The sequence below is a fragment of the Lipophrys pholis genome (assembly GCF_963383615.2).
Source record: "Lipophrys pholis genome assembly, chromosome: 17".
In the NCBI taxonomy this organism is placed as follows: Eukaryota; Metazoa; Chordata; class Actinopteri; order Blenniiformes; family Blenniidae; genus Lipophrys; species Lipophrys pholis.
This window is the reverse complement of record NC_137643.1, coordinates 20,013,219-20,033,342: the sequence shown is the minus strand read 5'-3', so window position 1 is coordinate 20,033,342 and position 20,124 is coordinate 20,013,219.

Genomic DNA, 20,124 nt, shown 5'->3' with positions numbered 1-20,124 from the left:
ATTTTCTACCCGTTCACTCTTCACTGCAAAACAGATGTCTTTGCAGACGTGGAAGGTGAGCGACGCCAGCAGGGATAAATCAGAGCTCCAGCCAGGCAGATGAGGCGTATTTCACACTCAAGGAGTGGCCTACTCCGCGCACCACCGGGGATCATTAATCTCCTGGAGACAAGCCCTCTGGCCTCCGAGCTGGCACAGGTAGACCCGAGCTGGCTGGGGCCCGGGCCGTGAGCCTACAACACTAATGGTCTCATTGTGTTATCAGTTGTCAGATAGTGCGGCGCTGATGCTGCTGACCTAGATGAAGGAGGAGGTAGACCGGCCAAAGGCTACAGGCCCGAGTGGAGCTTCATCGGGAGTTGGACCGTCACTGCTTGGATCTGGAAACCAAGATAAAACTGCTGAAGAGTATCGACAAATCTGCAGCTTAGGGACGTATTAGAGATTCACTAAAAACACTTTTTTTTCACAAGTACAAGTACTACTATTTAATGACTTGCCAATACCGAGTACGATACAAGTACTTATTAAATGCCATCAATCTTATGACAGACGATACGTGGAGGCAATGTGTTGAAGAGAACCGCCTACGCACAGTCTTGGGTGTACTACAGGGTCTACAGTACACATGTGGCGCTTTTCCACGTTTTCCGTCACAGTAAAGCACCGCCGCGGCGTGGGCAGAGTCATCGGAGCTTTTCCCTGGCGCGCACAAGCAATCACCCCGATATGATGCCGATAATAATAAAATAAATTGATTTATATATTCATTAATAATAATAATTCAAAATGTGGATCGCTACTATCGCGATTCACTGTCCGGTGTTTTGGTTTAACTGGTGCCCCTGTTAACTGGTGATTTCTGCCACCAGCCGTTAGCAGCAGCTGATGTCAATATAAGACAAACAAACACTACGACACTTTAAACTTTAATAGAAATGCGGTTAAACGGCGTTCTCCAGGACAGCTACGGATTTTGGTCGGGTTTTTAACATCTGCTGTGAAAAGGGAAACCAGTTAGTCCAAAACACTGGCGGTATCCGCGGAGACCTCCTGACCCCGGTTAGCGGGTCGCTCCGTCGAGTTCCTGAATCCTCTGGTCGCCACCAGACAAAGAAACGTCTGCAGCTGGTTTTTGCTCGACAAGGTTTATTTCTGAGCGTCTCTCTCTCTGTTTGTGAGCGTTTTTGTTGCGATCGGGTTTAACTCCAAACCTTTATCGGTATCAACGCATCCCTAGCGCATCCGTCACGGTCATGACCCCAACAAAGACGCTTATATCACTTAGTCATCATTTCGAAAGTAATTTCTGCATTTTACTTGTTAGTGAGACAAAAAAGTTACAACACTCTCCTGAGCAGTAAAACCAGATCATTAGACATTATTCACCCACTGAGCCTAAACTTTTAAACATTTAGCGTCTTTTAATGATCCCAGCTCGATGAGATGCAGGAATCCTGAGGTGGGCTAATTATGATTGAAGTGAAGGAAGCACACCTCGCCGAGGCAATACCTCAGCTAAATGACGTCAAGAGAAATATAAATCTCTTTCAACATGCTGGCAGGTTAAACAAGGATAGGAATTTAATCTGCAAATCTGTGCTTTAAATGTTGAGCATCGAACCAGCAAAGCCTGAAATTAAAAATGGTTTCAAGAAGAAGAAGAAAAAAGTCTAAAGCAACGTGTTAACACATAGCTGATCTTCCTGAAGATAAGTCAGACTGTCTGGCCTCAAGTTGGCGCTGCTGGTTGTTCATGTAATAAAACCACACTCACATGCAGACAGAGAAACGAATATTACCGCTGCAAAGTGGACCGGCTACATATTACAGGTAGAGTTTTAATGGAAGACTCAGATTTTCACGCTGGTTTTCTTAATTCCGCGGTAGCAGAAATTCCCCGGTCAGCACACAAACATCCATAAACTCATGATTGATTAAAGCAAGGCTAATGCAGCAGCGACGGGAGCACAGTGCCGGAGATGGAAAAGGGGATTACAATGCATCAGCATTTTTTTCTCTGAAACAAAAATCATATTGGCGACTCCTGTGATTCTGCTTGCTGCTCGCTCCAGTTCCACGTCTGTCAGGTTCGCTGAGCTTCTGCCGGATTCCAGAGAGGCCCGGCCCACACAATAGTCCTTCAAAGCTCGTAATTAACAATAAAAGCAGCAAAACTGAAAGCGGTTAACCCTCAATTCAATCTGATGACACTGTTGCTCACCTGCTTCTTGTCCACCAACAAGGCCCGCCACAAAACCCTTCACAGAGGCCAACGGCGTGACGGTGTTTTGTTATTTTATTCCACTTTGGAGTAATTTTGTTGAGTCTCCAACTGGTGCTTGCTCAACTTGAATCTGCTGATCTGCTGCAAGAGGAAAACACGATAAAGGCCGCTGCATGAAATAAGAACATTAACACTGCTCATGCTTTTAATTGTTCTTTTACATGGACACACACACACACACACACACACACACACACACTGGATTATGAAGCTATCTAACGGGCTGAATGAGAGGACGCTGCAGTAATTTCGGATTGGATTGGGATTTGTCGCAGGCAGCTTAAGTGGCCTTTTCCGCAGTAATGAGGATGGTGAAAGTGAGACAGCCATTAGTCTTTGCAGTGACATCGGGATAATCACACCAGTGTTTGCTACACACAGGAAAACACAGCACAAACACTGAGATATACCTAAAAAAAAAAATGTTTTCATTTGCCGTTTCAGGGAAATAGTGTCTCTGTGGGTTGTGTTATTGCATCACTATTTCAGACAACTCCATAGGAGGCCGCCATATTTGTTATTGTTCATGGACTCACGCGTGAGCAGTAGTATTTAACACAACCGTCTTTCACGCGGAGACGGAATTGGAGCTTTTTGAAAAAGTTGCGTTTTCATTGGCGACAAGCGTGGTTGTCTTGTAAGTGGCCACCCAAAATGCAAAAAAAAAGGTTTTCCATTTTCACTTAAAAACAGTTGTGATGCAAATGGATTTTCAAAGAGTTTGGTCTCTGTTACGGACTTTAACAGCTTGAAGTGTCGAGACGGAACCAATATATGCTCCGTTGTTGGGAATTATTCTTAAATTAGTGATTTTAATTTCATTTAGCCCGCGTTTTCATTGAAATCATTCTATTAAATGGTGCCATTTCCCCCATGCTTTGGCAGTGAGATCACTATTTAGAATTTTTCCTCACCAAAAAAAACATTTGTAACGCTATATAAACTATGCAGGCTACAGATAACTTCCATGCATTCTGCTCTAACCTTGCGCGTCATTAAGCCGCTCTATTTGCTTTGACGTTTTTGTCCGTCACTAATACCCCCTCCTCCCCGGTAAAGCGGTAAATGTGGCTCCACCTCCGTCACCAGGCACTCCTCACCCTCTAACTTAACTCCAAATATGGTGAATTGGAAACGTTTGGCTCATGAGTAAATAGAACGCCACAGCCGAGAACCCTTCCCCTCACCTCACGTAGCAGCCGATCCAAGATATGCGCGACACGGCGCCACCAGCTCACCCCCTGTCTTTTCTTCTCCCCCAGCGCTCTGGTTTTCCTCCCCTCTGTCCTCCCCTTCCCTACAGCTCCCCAAAAACAGATGGAGGTGTCAGCGGATTTCCACCTGAACACAAGCCAGGGCGGAGCCAGCGGCTCATTTGCATGTCGGGGAGTGAAGAGCTGTCTGCGCGGGTCGCAGAGGTTCCTCAGTCGACCCAGCTGCCCGGGCCGTCTGCACGGCTGGGTCAAGGGTAGGTGAGCGATGACGGGGGCAGAAGCTCCTGTGCTGCTCCTTTATTAATGCAACCTCTGGATGCACCTTTTGTCCTTGGGCTCGTCTGGCACGGGTGATAAAAATAAAGCTTCTGTTTTTGTCCTTAAAGGGACGGTTCATCCGTCAAAAAGGAAATCGTGTTCGCCGCAGAAACCGAGGAATGTTAACATGGATTGTTCTGTATTGTGGAGTTTAGAGACTAATTATGAGGACATTAGTGTATTATCTAGAAAAACGAGCTGCCAGTTAATTGTTCTTAAATCCCACTGTCAGATCTCCGCACACTCTCTTAGCATCAACATCTTGTACGTCTGGTTCTGCACAGATCGGTGCAGGGACTAGTTTTCAGTTTCTAAAATATGCAGGTTTTTAAATTTTTTTATTCTCTATTTCATTCAAAAGTAATATAAACAAAGCAAGAAAACTTCCAATTCAACACATTTTGAATGAAAAGGATCAGATAAGAAGGTCACTCTTATAATATCTGCCCTTTAGTTGCCGTTCAATATTTTTACATCAGTCTGTTAATGTTCAGCAATCGAAATATTATATTAGCAGATTCTTAACTCACCGCCCAACCTCCAACCAGGAGGACCAGAAGATCACTCTTTGTCTGGTCTCTCCTCTTCCTCCTGCTCAGTATCGGTAGACCACCAGGAGTAGGATACTCTAGCGGACATAGATGTAGAGGGCCTAGAGACACACAAACTTTCCCTACACCGTAACCAAGCGACCCCATCGGGATAGAATTTATATCCTTCTCAGAAATTTGTATTTCTGGACAATTGCCATTGAGATTTTACACCAAAAAAGATATGCCGTTATTGTCATATATTGGGAAGCAGGGCTAAACTGCACCGACTGTGGCCAGGTAGTACATTGTTATGGTTACCTCTAATGGCAGTGGTATTCAAAGACATCTTTGGACTCAAGAATGGAATGATATAGTGTGAGGAGGATCGTCCTGCATTGGGTGAAGAGATAGTTACAGGAAGTAGTAGCGGAACTATCTTTCCTCATGATTTGACTTGTACTTGTGGGATTCTCCAGGATTAGTACTGGGTCCAAAATGCTTCATAAGATTGTATTTAAAACATTTTAAATAAATTCATGTAATAATAAAGATAGGGTTGACATTGGTCCAATTCATGACATTTTCTTTGGTGTAATATTGGATGAAAAAATAAAGGCCTTTTTAGCCGTAATAACAATCCAACCTCATCGTCTGTCCATATGAATGTCTGTGTTCTCCCATTGTTACTGTTTAGAGTGTATTGTTCTCTACGTGCGTGTGTGTGTGTGTGTGTGTGTGTGTGTGTGTGTGTGTGTGTGTGTGTGTGTGTGTGTGTGTGTGTGTGTGTGTGTGTGTGTGTGTGTGTGTGTGTGTGTGTGTGTGTGTGTGTGTGTGTGTGTGTGTCTGTGTGTGGCTTCATTCCAAAAAACAAATAACAGCCACTAGTGGTCAAACATGAAAACTGCATTACTTCCATTGTTTCTGCCGTTTCCCTGTAAACAGACATCTTGTTCTAAATGTTGCTGTGTAAATGTGAAACTTTTCTGAAAAAAAACCCGATACGTTTTTACTTTTGTAAACAAGGCCTCAGCGACTGTTTGTTACTCATCAACACAGTTTGTCCGGAGTCAGAAATGTGAGGGCACAACTTAAATCCTTGAAGGGGGGCCAAAAATCAGTTTATTTGAACTCTTTTCCCCAAAATCTGAACAATAGATAGATTATGTGAACTGGCTTTGAACAATATGTGAGACTACTTAGATTTATACTAACATAAGTACAAATAAGTGAAAGTGCTTTGTGCAATTAATAATAGAAAGATAAAAACAGAAAAACGTGTCAGTAAAAATATAAGTTAACTACTGCTAAAACAGGAGTATTAGCTCAGATACAGAGTGGCAAAACATACATAAACAAAAACAAGAATTAAAATTAATAAAATGTGATATCCTAAAATTAAAGAATGGCTTGATGGGTGGATGAATTTTACTTTGCCCTTATAATCCATGTCTGGAAATGAGTAAAACCTGACCACAAGAATATTTACTTTTTCTGAGTATGCTGCAGAAATAACAGAGGCTGAAAGTGTGGATTCATGTGGTGTGTTTGTCTTCTCTTGTGCGGCTTTTGTCGTTGTAAACCATAGACCACATAAGTAAACTGACTTGACTTGACAAAGCTACTCTCTTTGCAATAAAAGTAATGAGAGTAGTTGTGTTGTACCATCCAGGGTCAAGATTGATGCTGATTGAGAAAAGAAAAGAAAAAAAAAAAAAAAAAAAACTTTTTCTAAAGTTAAATGAGATTCTCTTGTGGTTACTTGGACACCCTGGAGGAAGGAATTGCTTGAAGTGAATGAACAAAATCCATCCTAGTCAGGAAGAGAGAGAAAAAACAACAACATTGATCCAGAAGGAGAAAAGAAATAAGAGGAGTCGCAGCAAGAAAGAGGAAGTGAAAACAAGAGATGAGACAGATAGCAGTCGAAACAGGACTGTATCTTTGTGCCTGGAAGATCCATGAGTGAATCAAACAGCTTGCTAAATGACTGTCGCAGCCGCTAAAGCGAGCAGCTCGGCGTCGGCTAGTGGAGTTTCAGGAAACCTCTGGTACAGATGGAGGTGAGATCCCACTCCGGCGCTGGGGGCAACTCGGTTGACCTTTTTCCTCACCTGCTTTCACCTCTTTCCACCAGAGTAGGGTTTTTTGTTGTTGTTGTTGTTTTTCACTCAAGTCACAGCGAGGTGAAAAAAAAAGAACATTTCTCTGGAGAAGGAAGCGAGAACTTTTGCTTTGTGCACTCCCACCCCGGGGTGGCGACGGTTGCGCCCGGTTTCTTCTGTGAAAAAATAAATAAATAAAAAAACGTGTGCAGATTGGACTTATGCAAACTAATACCAGTAAATGCAGGTGGTTTGAATATCGGTCTTTCTCATCTCTCAAAATAACGCCGCAAATCTCAGAAAGTGCTTCAGCCAACATCCAGCCCAGTGCACCTGCTTCTGTAATTATTATTATTATTATTTTCTTTATTCATTCATTTCAGGCATGTGACATTTCAAACATTTTGTGCAATCACATACATAACCATAATCCTTACACACACACACACACACACACACACACACACACACACACACACACACACACACACACACACACACCTCGTACATCTGATTAACATGCCTGAAAAGGGGTAGAAAGAAGTAAACTTATCAAATCCTACCCCTTCTCCAATATTTAACAATTATCTTTCTGTATTAAGAATAGCATTATATATGTAAATATAACAGTAGGAATGTTATCTAATAGTAATCTAACTACACGCACCCCAAGCAGTTACATCTTCGCCTCACTGAACCTGGCTCCCGGTACGATTTGGCGGGAGCAGAGGAAGGAACACGAAGCTCATTACTTCATCCGTGTTTTATTTGAGAGGCACGTCTAACTTTTGCAAAGCACAGCGCACACATTTGCATTGCGAGACGTCGCCCCGGACCATTTAACTGCTTGAAGGAGCAGCCACACTGAATTTAACTTGTTAATTTTCATTCAAACTAGCACAATCCTTCTTTGTTTTCTGTTTTTTTTTTTTTTTTTTTTTTTTTTTAAAGATGAGAACAAGCATATGGTCCCTACTTCTTCATTCATAGACATAAGGAAAAAAAAAAAAAAAAAAAGAAGAGGTGCGCTGTTAGCATATGGAGATTTCCAGTTTTGTCAGCATCAAGCCTCCCTTTGAATAAATAAGCAAATAAATAAATAAATAAAAACTGTGATGTTCAGCTGATGAGACAGATGGTTCATTAGAGAATCACAAGTATCCCGCTAAGTCTTCCTCTTACTCGGGGAACAGACCTGCTCTAACTTTTCTTTTCTCCTCACCAGCGACAAGACGGGGATCAACCGCCAAGCAAAAGCTTCGGCAAAAGTCAATTCTGTTCGATCTCCGGCGGAGGAGAGTCGCCACCGGAACCCCTTTGACCTTACGTCTCGCTGAAAGAAACCTTTGTTTCTTGTTTACCTCTTCCTATTTATCTTTTTCCTGACTTTGTCTGCATTTTTTGTTTTTGGACAACTATCAGGGTTTTTTATTTTTTATTTTTTTTGGTTTGTTTCCATGGTAACCCAGTCACTATCTTCATGAAAACTGAAGAGAGTTTTTGAATTGCAGCGACTTTGCAGAGCATTTCATCTGGTCGGGGTGCACCGCGCCAGCCTTCTCCCACCCTTATAATGAAATCGTTTCTTAGTTGTTGCTGACAGTGCTGGTGCTGGAGGATGTAAAAAGTCATTTTATCTGCAGCATAAATGATTATCGGGAAAAGCGAGACTTACGGGACAAGACCAACGCAGATATTTTGGCTCAAGATTGTGTCTGTTGGACCTTCTATAATTCCTTTGAAATCCCAAGTCGTTTTTATTTATATGCCTGCCTCAAAGGTAGGAATAATTTTGTCGTCTTTCTTAGTCTTACTCTTCATTATTCTCACACCAAAAGTTACACTGAACACGTAACAAGACAAACAAGGCTAAAAATAGGATTATATAGAAATAAGAGGATTTAAAAACACTGAACTAGAAACAAGAACAAAAAACAATTAAATAAAATGCAAAAATCTATATAAGATTTCCCATGATACCAAAGCGTGGATCATCGATACATCAATACCGATACCTGGTATTCCTCCCATGTTACTACATTCACAACCCTGTTCTGAAAGCCAAGAAATGGTAACTGATTTAGAAGAACGTTGTCCTGTATAACGACCGTCCACTGATTTTAGCAGCAAGTGGAGATGGAGGCCAGGCAATGCATTCATTCCAGTGTCTTGCTCAAGGACAGTTGATACATGTGGGGGATTGAACCTACAACATTCCGACAACAGAATAAGGATTTACAAAGGCCATGGTGCTCATGAGCAGCAGCAGCAGTATTTCAGAAAAATTGCGTCGAGAGTCGGAGCATTTTCTAAAAGTTCCTCCCTTGAAAGTTTTCATTCACTCGGGGCACCACTGTCTTGTAAAGGGACAAATGCAATGAAAGTTTTCCGTTTTCACTTGAAAATGTAATATAAATAGGACTTCAGAGGCAATCTGGGGAGGCCCTAAGGAAACATAAACCCGGAACAAAACACCCAACATGCTAACATTCCATTTTGAGAAAGTTAGCCGTTCAATGTTTTGCACAAGGACACTTCAGCAGGAAACATCTGTTGAATGTTGACAGATTTGATGTGAAATGACCCATAAACTTCTTAAATCTTCAGAAACTTTTTAAATCGAACTGGTGTTGGAGAACCAAATCAAAGGGACGGGTTAATTTCTTGCGGTCATCTTTTCTCAACATTTGCAGCACTGAGTAGCTCCTCGGTCATGTTGACAGATTCTTCTTGATGCGGCGTGAACTTCTTGCAGCTCTGGCTTTATTGAACTCTTCATTCATGGCATTGCGGGAGACCCAGTCACAGGTTCTTCAGTGGTTCAGGTAAACAGATTAACCTCCCCGCTGTGGGGCCAGGTATTTCTGTCGTCCGACGCAGAGCCCCATGAATACATCAGTTGGTGTCAAACACACGGTGAGCGACACGGTGAAATGATGACCCTCACACTCACATTGCCCTTTGCTATAATAATCCGTGTGGCGCCGACATAGGTGATCGCTTAATGTGACAACTTGACCCAAACTGTTCATCAGAGAGTCAAACATGAACAAGGTCAGTGCGTAGCTACATCGGGGTTGTTTACCCTTAGATAAGCAGTTTTTCTTCCACAATGTTTGCAAGCAAATTTTGGGAAATCAACCCAACGATTGCTTTTTGCTCACTCTTGCAACTGGAATTGAAAGCTAATTTACATTTTAAGGAAAAAAAAAAAAAAAAAAGCTGACTTCAGCCCATTAACATGATAATATCAGCCACACTACCGCTGTTACAATAGTCCTCATGCATGCAAAAATAATTGTCCATTTATTCAAAATCGTCTCCCTAAGTAATACTTTCAAAGTGATTGAATTGTGCTGTAGGCGGGCTGAAAACTAATATGTTGATGCTCTTCGGGGTGTTGAGGCATTCACTGTCAATTATTTAATGCCGAAAACTAATCAAAGGGTGTCAGAAATTGTAGCTGTTTACCCAAACAAAGGAGAGATATTTTACGCCGGGGTAAAAAAAAAAAAGAAAAAAAGAAAAAAAAACATTACTACCCCCAAGTCGTCGCTGAAACCATAATTCAATCAAGCAGCCGGATATTTGTGCTGCAGGAATGAGAAGGAGGAGGAGGAGGAGGAAGAGGAGGAAATGATGATAACAGGCCACTGTGTGCGACAGATGTGAGAAAGAGCATATTCAAATATTTTAAAATGATTTCTTCAGCAGTCGTTGCATGCTGTCAGTTTGACGACTTAAAGGGCCACCTTGTTGTAAACACACACACAGAGTTCTGTCATCATGTTAAGAAACGTTTGTCAAGACTGTCAGAACTGTTGACATAAATCAGATGTACTGAAGAAACGACTGGCTCATTATACAGTAACACACTTCCATCAGTTGAGCATTTTCGTTTCAGAAAGGTTTGAAACGTTTTGAAAATGATGTCCGTTTACACGGAAACGGACGAAATGCTGAAAAGGATGTCGTTACCATGCCAGACCACAAGGCGGTGCTGTTGGTTGTTTTTGTAACGAAACCACAAAAACACACATTCACACAGAGAGTAACACGCTATAAACATTAACAATTGGAGAAAACGGAAATTCGAGTGGACAGACCTCCTTGGATTGTTATTACGGTGACTGTCAAAATAAAAGTACCAAGTCCCAGGAGAAAATGGAGTGGCAGTCATGAAACGCTGCTGTTATTGTTCAAAAATTGTGTCATCCCTGTTTCCATGGAGACCTGGGCGTTTTCAAAAAGTTTAGTTTTCAGTGGCTCCGAATACGATTAGTGAAGTGTAACAATGTCGTGTCGCTATCATGAAGAAAAGAAAGAGGGACTGTATAATTGACCCACGATAACCAGCGCAGAACTCAGTGGCGCAGTGTTGCCTTGTGCCTTACGGACACATTACTACTATGTGCACACGGCAGGTAGCTCACAACATACTTTTGATTTTTAACAGATCTGCCCTGCACTTAAAGGCACCGTTTAGGCGACAACCTTTTCGAGTGAAAATGTGAAAACTTGTTATGTTTCGGGTGTTTGGAAATGCTGAAAACACAACTTAAAAAAAAAACAAAAAACTAAAACAAAAACAGTCTGATTCCATCTCTGTATAGATGGAGGAAAAATCTACTTTTTGAAAATGCTGTTAGTTGAACTTGTGCAAGTAGATGTACAATAACTGCAATGGCGGCCTCCAGGGTGTCATGACTCCCAGTCTATATTCTCCTGGAACTTGGTAGTTTTATAGTTGAGAATAACAATCCAACTTGGTCCATAATAATGCCCTTGTGCTCCCATTGTTAATGATTATAGTGTTTTGTTCACTGTGTGCATGTGGCTGTGTTGTCTCATTATGAAAACAAACTACAGGACTACCAGTCCAGCTTCCTAACTAATTCAGTGTTTCTGCCGTTTCCAAGTAAACAGACATTGTTTTACGAATGTTGCCATGTTTTCTGAAGCAAAACTCAGTGGAAATCAACGAGTTTTCAAAACATCATGTAAACGATATATAAAACGTCTCTTTCAATTCAATTGAAATCAATTCAATTTTATTTGTAAAGCGCTAAATCACATCAACAGACATCTCAAAGCGCTTTTACAATGATAGAGGACAACAGAACCCAACTAAACCCTTCCAAAGCAAGCAGATGTAACAAGCAACAGTGGCCAGGAAAAACTCCCTCGCAGGAAGAAAAGTTCATAAAAACTCCCTCTTCAGGAAGAAACCGTGGGGCGGACCCTAGACTCTGCAAGGGCGGCCATCCGTCTTGACCGGTTGGAGGAAGAAGTACATGGGATAGGACAGGGAGAGAGAGGAATAGAAGAGGGAGAGAGAGAGTGGCAGACAGGCGAGATAAATACAAATACTAAGAAAAGTCTATGATGAGCGTTGGTCTGATGATGAACCAATCTCAGTCTGGAGTTTTAAGGGCCGTGCCGTTGCGGTGGGGTCCCGGTGCTGTGGTGGGGTCGGGTAGTAGGACCGTCGTAACTCCACTCTGTGAGTCCTGGATCCTGCTCCCCTCCTGTCAGGGAGAAAAACAGACGGCGGCAGTATCTGGTGGCTACAGTAATGTTGTTACACAGAGAGAAAGAAAGAAAGACAAGAAACAGAACCTCCAAATGTAGAGTTACTCTCTTTAATGGGAGAGAGAAAATCCCCTCAGCAGTCTAGGCCTATAGCAGCTTATTGCCACTGCGGGCAATATTGCCATCCCCCCAGTGGCTCTTATTGATAATCAAGAATAGTTTTGGACAAGTTCCCTTTTACTTTATGCCCCAATGATGTTTTTTAAAACAGAAATGATTATAAATACCGCTGATTCCTTTACTTTCAATGTGGCAGCTTAAATACAAAAAGATCTTATAAAGAATGTCTAATAGAATAACTTTTCCTTACAGGTTGTTGGCCTTAAGATGTTTTGAAAATTGGACTCATGACCTCTGTGACCTTTGGTTCGTGCTGAAGGAAGAGTGCGGGGTAAAATGACTGTATTGAGGAGGTGCGGGGATATTTTCCTTCATTGTTAGTCGACAACACAAAGACCAACAGTAATGGCTGCTCTCTCTGACTCTGCAGTAATACAGTGGAGTCAAAGCCAAAAGTTCAGCTGGCCAATTTTACATTCTCTACAGTCGGCTCGGTTAGCATCTGTTCTATATTGTGACCTTTGATCCAAACGCTGAATAAGCAAAGAGGGTGAGGTGCAAAGTTAGAAATATCAGCTTCACATCACCATATGAGAGTTTAACACTGGAATCCACTCGAGGGGTTAATGATTGTGCTTCAACGCTAAAATTACCACAGTGTTTGCGCCACCTTGGCGTTCGTGCTGAAGATTTGTCTGATTTAGAAAAGCTGACAGACGACTCCGTTGGTGCTTATCGCCCTTGTTGGAATAAAGAAGCACATGACACCTGCTCTTTTTCTAAATCTGTCACCTCGTGTGAAGAAACTTAGCGCCTCCGGGCGCAGTTGAGAAACGCTGAGGAGGGCGGTGTTTCGTCTCTACTGTTTGTCCGAGGGCGTGGTGAGACTTAACCCTCGTCGCTGTGGCGCCTCATGGGTCGCCGCTCATGAGGCCGCCGAGGCCGGCGGCCACCGTGACCTTCTGAACCCCCGGAGGTCAACTCCCCTCCCCCCCTTGAACTGCGCCACACGATCGAGAGGAATCTCGAGATTTTCGAGGAGGAGGCGAGAGTGAAAGATGGCACTCTGAAGTCTCCCGGGGAAGGAGCGAAAGTGAGAAAAAGACATGTGGAAATGGAGAGAAGGGCGTTGAGAAGGGGATCGCTTCAATGTCAGCGAGCAGCCAGGCTTTCGCAACGAAGGCACCTGAAATCTATTCAAATTAAAACATACGCTGACATGCGAGTCGGCACATGAATACAAAAAGGCGACTTAGCTGTGTTTGTTTTTGAAGCCTGAGGAGACATGAATGGCGCGGGGTGGGGGAGTGGGGGACAAAAACCTCAATTCCGTTATGTTGGGCACAGCATATACGTGCTAGTGTGTCTCTGGCTGTTTGCCCGCTTGAACGTCCCAGCGCTCCGTTGTGCGAGGAGACTTCGTGCTCGAGCATTTACCATTGTGTGTGAGTACAAGGCTGCAGGGGAAGTGGGGGTGGGGGGGGCTATTGAGGGAGCTGGGGAGTTTTAGGAAAGGTCGCGAGGCACGGTGGCTTGGCATGGTGGCATATTTCATTTATAAGCTCACTGGGGCATAGCTGTGCTGCAGGGAAGATTAAGCTGTAACTCTTCAGTTTGGACTGAAAACACAAGCCATATTCCATTAGTGTGTGTGTGTGTGTGTGTGTGTGTGTGTGTGCGCGTGTGTGTGTGTGTGTGTGCGTGTGTGGTGGTGGGGGGGCACAATTCATTTTTTAACTGCATTTTCATTTATTTATTCCCGGTTGGGTTGGTGTAAATAGATAAAATGGGTGGGGGTGGGGGTAAGGGGTGGGGGGGGTGGGGGTGGGGGTGTTAAAGTCTTTATTTTGGATTCCCGAGTCATATTCAACCACTTCCCCAGTCTAATGGTCTTTGCAGCTTTTGTTTTTTTTTCAGTTGCGTGGCTCCTACCAAGCTTCCAGTAAACAACTTAGACAAGTCAAGCATGCGCAGCCTCCCCATTACCAAACAACAAAACAGCCCCCGGATTTCAATGTACACTTTCACCGGAGTTTCTTATTTATCTGACCGCTTCAATATATTAGTGCATGCAGCAGTAAATACACACTTTGAGAAGCCTTTTAAAACACGTCAGTTTAAAAAATACGATATAATCCAGCTCGTAAACCTGGGAACTGCTTCGTGTGATTACAGGGATTCGGCGGGGGAAATCACAAGGGGGCAAAAGGGTAAGAAAGCCTACCCATTTTAATGCAATTATTGATTTACAAAGTGCTGTGATGGACTGGTGACCTGTCAGGGCTGTGTCATGTCATCAGAGGAATGTCAGCGATGAGCCCCAGCCCCCGTCACACATGTCTGCATGAAGCTACCAGAAAAAAAGATGGAGGAATGGATGGACGGATGGTTGATTGTAAACATGGAAAAGCAAGCCTTGCAAGCCATCAAGACAATAATCGATGCTTCGTTCACAATCGTTCCTCAGCAGGTGGATTATTGCCAACTAATCTTTTAAGATATTTCTGCTGTAATTCACTCTTGTTTCACTAAATCCAGAAAGGCAAAAGAAAATGGCAATGAACCAACTTTGTGATGTCATAGAGATACACTGGGGTTTTTTTTTTAGTGACATTAACTAAAATATTGATTAAAGTTTAGTTTTAACTAAGTTCAGAAGCATACAATTACAGCTCATCCAAGCTTTTATGTATTTAAGACAAGCATCTAGTTTGACAGGTTGATTAACATTGTCTGGTTCCATAGATGAAAAGATTTATGTATCGTGTCCATAACAATGAGAATTAATTGAGCACGTGTAATGTGAAAAGTATAGGTCCTAAGACAGAACCCTGTGGAACTGCATTATTAACCTTGTAAGTGGATCTTAGCTTGTCTCCCCAATATATAAAAATACATAAAGACTTGAGTTTCTTCATTAGTAGTGCAGGCAGATCCTGCAGTCATGTGCGTTCAGGATATCCAGCTTCACATCTTGTAAACTCATCCCTCAGACTTTAGTGTGTTCACATGAGTTTTGCTAAAAAATAAAAGATTAAATGAAATTATATGTATATATATATATATATGTATATGAATTAATTAATGTGAAAAACAAGTGCGAAAGCACATACTCACGGTTATACCTATATCCATATACACACATCTATATTGTTATGCGATAGTTAGTCAGATGATTACCGTTTGACCAATTTCAGAGCTTTAAATAAAGATTTTGCTTTGATTTAATTTGGTCCATAAATGCACACAATCCAGAAGAGAATCTCATCCCACTCAAACTCAGCAGGAGGGCCGGACTGTGCAGCTCCATGGTTTATCATTTAACATATTTCACGTTTCTTTCACCTTTAGCGATGCTCGATACCGTCTGACGGCTGACCTTTAGCGGGAGAATGAGAAAGGCCTGTAACTGTAAGCGCCCACTCACACACAAACCGTGGACGGAAGAAAAAAAAAAAAGGGACGCACACACACACACACACACAAACACACACGCGCGCACACACACACACACACACACACACACACACACACACACACACACACACAGTCCTCTAAGGTCATAGCTTGCGGCGGTCAATAAAAGTGGTGAGCTTTTGTGTTTGCCAATACTCGCCAAGCAAACACCCGGACGTGGCTGTATGCTGGAGATACAGAAGACCTTCTATTTTGATGGGAATAGACACACACACACACACACACACACACACACACACACACACGCACACACACACACACACACAAACACACAAACACACACAGGTCATGTTTTGATGCTCGCATGATATTTCTTGACACTTTTCAACCTCACCCTAACCTCGCGCGCACATGTTTATGCTAACGTGATTCGATGACGCCTTTGACGCCGAGTCGTTGATACAAAGGGTGAAACATCCGGACATGCGGGCGAGTAAACAAAGGCAGGAAGAGTCACGTCAGGTACATAGGAGGGAGGGGGGGGTGACTAAACAAGAGCCGTGGATATGCCGCTCTAAATCCCTGCAGAGAGGAACATTAAGTCATACAAACACCTTGAGTGTCAGCCTTGGCGGTGAAAGGTGGGAGAGATGGATGGTCTTTAGCCTCAGCTGCTCAGGCAATGATGAATGGCCGGATAACTTCCAGGCCACACACGCGAACGGTCGTACACACACACACTCACGCGCAGACAGATAAACATCTGTACAAACACTAGCAAAACAGAAAAAGCAAGACATTTAAAGAAAAATGGAATATACTTCAATATGCCTCATACATACGGTATTCTATTTCCAACTATCTATTTGGTCATATATGACACATAATCTTCTATTTTCTTACCACACAAGATATTTTTCTTTCAATAGCCTCTTCTTCTTGAATCCTCCTTCATCACACCAATCAGCTGCTTGTCCACCCTCACTGTGGACTTTTTCCTCTTCATGCTTGGCGGCTCCACCCAATCTTTCAACCACATCACAACCTACATACGTGATCAGACGTTCTCGACTTCGCCTCTTTTCTCACTTCATCGCCAAAGTGTCGGACATGGGCTGTCCATTCAATGTCCTCGTTCTTCATCGTGTTCGTTCTACTCGTCACCCTCAGCTCTCTCTCACCTCTTTAGGATATTTTCTTCAGGCCAGCATACATTCGCCCAGGCAGCCGTACTACTGACTTGGCCTCACTGTGCATCTGTAAACCTTCCACTTCAACCGATGTACATATGACCTTCTATCACGGATCACACCACCATGTTTGTACTATCTTCTACGCTTGTCTTGCACTTCTTCTGTTACCTGAAATCAGAAACACTTACATTTCTGGACTGGAATCTTTGCACATTAATGGAAATAATGCAAAAGAAGAGAATACATCTTCAAATAATCAAACATGGTGTTTGTATTCATATTTGTCTATGATACGATGATATGATGTTGTCAGTTTTTTGTTACTGTATTTTAGGTTCTTTTTTTTGTTAGATTGTTTTTGGGGCGGGGGAATGAAAATAAAAATAAAACAACTGGTGCTTAAAGCACACAAACTCTTTGCTGGGCAGGAGCAAAGCACCAATATGTCAGCGGCTGGGGGCGGGGCTATCGAGACCAATGAAAATTCAGAACCGCCATCTTTCAAACTACAGCCGAGCGTCTTCATTCATTTTTTATTTTTTTTTTAAAATTTGTAATGGAAACAAAATGAAACCAGCAGTGCGCTGAGGCTGAGACCCCGAGCCTCCTGACACTGTGGTCTGCAACCGAGGCCCAGAAACACTTGCAGGAAGACGCCTCAGCAGAAAACTTCTAACTCACGTAATGTTTACAGCGTGTTGTTCTCTATGTACGCGTGTGTGGTTCCTTTACAAAAACAACCAACGGCATCAACTGGTGGCCTGGCATGCTGCCTACATGTTTTTCTGCCGTTTCCATGGAAACTGACATAATTTTCAAGACACGGCTGTGAAAATGCAATACTTTTCGTGAACAAAAATGTGAAAAACGATACGTTTTACCTTGAATCGTCTCGTAAATGGGGCCTTAACAATGTATGTAATGTAAAAACCATGCCTGAATTCACCACTTTATCATATTTCTTTATTTTTTTAATTCATATATTTTAGGTGAAAGTGTATAACCTTCAGCAGTCAATCCAAACACACTTGGAGTTAACTGGTACAATGTGGCTGATTTTCACTCCCAGAATAATGTGGAACTCACCTTTGGAACAATAATCAACAGTTCAATTGGTCTGGATTGCACCGGAGGAGCACTGGTGTACAGACACAGAAGAAAATGGCCCACATTGTTCTTGTTTGCTACCACGGATTAGAGCACAATGCCACGGCTGGAAAATAAACAGTGGCTTCATGCGGAGCAAAAACCCAAGCACTATGGGAACGGAGGCCAGAAATAGACTAATTAAAAGTAATTTCTCATCAGTAGCTTTTTTTTCCATTTCAATTTGGTTTAACAGTGATGATTAACTAAAACATTTTCCCAGACTGCATCGGTATGGAACCTCTGGGCGGCACAACTGGTGCACTATGACCATCTTCATCCCCTCTCGATCAGACTCTCACTGCCATCCTCCTCCCCCACAGCACTCACCAGCTGCTGGGTGTCCTCCTGCGATTCCACGGGCCGCTGAGCACACGACTCCGGAGGTGAAGCCATCATGAAGAGCTGCACACAGTTTGTCCCTGTTTGCTCCAGGAACTCTTTATCTTCATCTTCACGAGACTGCTTCTTTAAGGGATTTATATCGGAGCAAAGCCGTGATGGATGAACTGTCAATTGAAAAGTTTCGATTTGAGGGCCTGTTGACGCAAAAACATTTTCAAGGGAAGACACAAAACTTCCGTTCCGTTATTGGGCGTGCGTTTTTACACGACATCGGTGCTCTGGGTCACTGAAAACGCACTGAGTGGAAGGTGGAACTTTTTTTTCTTGGACTTCATCGTTGTGTAAATGGGCAAAAAGGCAACTTTGTGGAAACGCTCTGGCTCAGTTATAATATAGACAGTGGAAACACTGCTACTGCACACGTGCACCACAGCTTCTGTAGCTATTTCCTCTGCACATGCTCAGTAGATGGGCAACAACAACAATGGCATCCTCCAGAGTGTCATGAGTCCATTTTCCCCTGTGACTTGGTGGTTTTATAGTAATAACAATAATAATTAAGAAAATGCAAAAACAATGGATTTTCACTTACATGTTGTTGCTATCCCACATAACAATATGGTCATTAAGTTATAGCACTTTGAAGGCAAACATTGTTGTTATTTTACATCTACTCTTAAAAGTGCCGAAGAACGATTTACTAAGGCAAGCGCACCGGCAGCTTGGAGTTTTTTCAAAAAGTTCCGCCTGGGGAGCTGTTTCCAAAAAGTTGTGAGTGACTCCGATGACTGTTGTTGTGTACACGGTGACAATAGTTTTTCATTTTCACTTGAAGACATCGCTGAGCAAACAGGGCTTAATTTGCTCTCGGCATTGTGCAAAGTTCAAACCTTTAGTGCGAAAAAAGGCTTCTCCTACTTCTTTCCTTTTTCAATTCAACTGCTTGTGGATACTGTTTCCATAACCAAAACTCTTCAAGATTATCCCTTCTAAGTGTGGAGATACCGTCGGAACTTTAAAGGCAACCACCGGGCTTTCTGGAGATCCTCGGAGGAATAACAGCAGCACAAACGAATGCACCCGCTGATTGTGTTTGGTCCGTTTTCCCATGGCAGCAGACAGAAGATCTGAGACCAGCGTCAGGCCCCCCAATTATAAACTGCTCGTTATGGAAACTCATTCAGCTTTTTCTCGTGTGAGTAAGCCTCCATGAAAGATTTTCGGTGAATAAAAGAATTAAAAGGGGGAAACGGTTGCATTGGGTGCCTCACATTTGCTTTAATCAAACTAAAACCCGAATGGATGGAACTTTAGAGAAAATATAGCATGACAGGTTTCATGGTGAGGTTCATTGTCCTGCTCCACCACATTCCACGCGTAACAGTCCATGTCCTGAGCCAGCACTGCAGTGAAAACGTAAAGCTCCCTCCACCATCGTTAGAGGTTGTTATCTCGGTATTCTGACCTTTTTCGAGGCCACGCAACAACACTCTGTGTCACTTTCAAACAATTCATCCTTGACGTAAGTCATGTGGGATACCGAGGCGACTTGGCTCTTTGGATTGTCACCACATGAGGACAAAAATAGAGAAAAAAAAAATGTAGGAAGACATAAAGCACAAGGCTTCTTGAGAGTGGTCTGGGACAAGGTTTCGTCCCTGAACCAGGGTTTGAATTCCTCCTTACAATCTGTCTGTCCTGATGTCATCTGAAAAAAAACTAAAACAAGGCAGGCTAATAATTATTTATAAATGGATGGCATACGTTTGCTTTTTTTTAAAAATATATTCAAAAGTCACAAACTTAAAAACTAAAAAAAAAGTGTAATTTAGGAGCAAAATGTACATTTACTTATCTATGGTACACAGTGTGTGTTGCACAAGGTAACCAGCAGCACTTTACATGGAGGAACTTGTT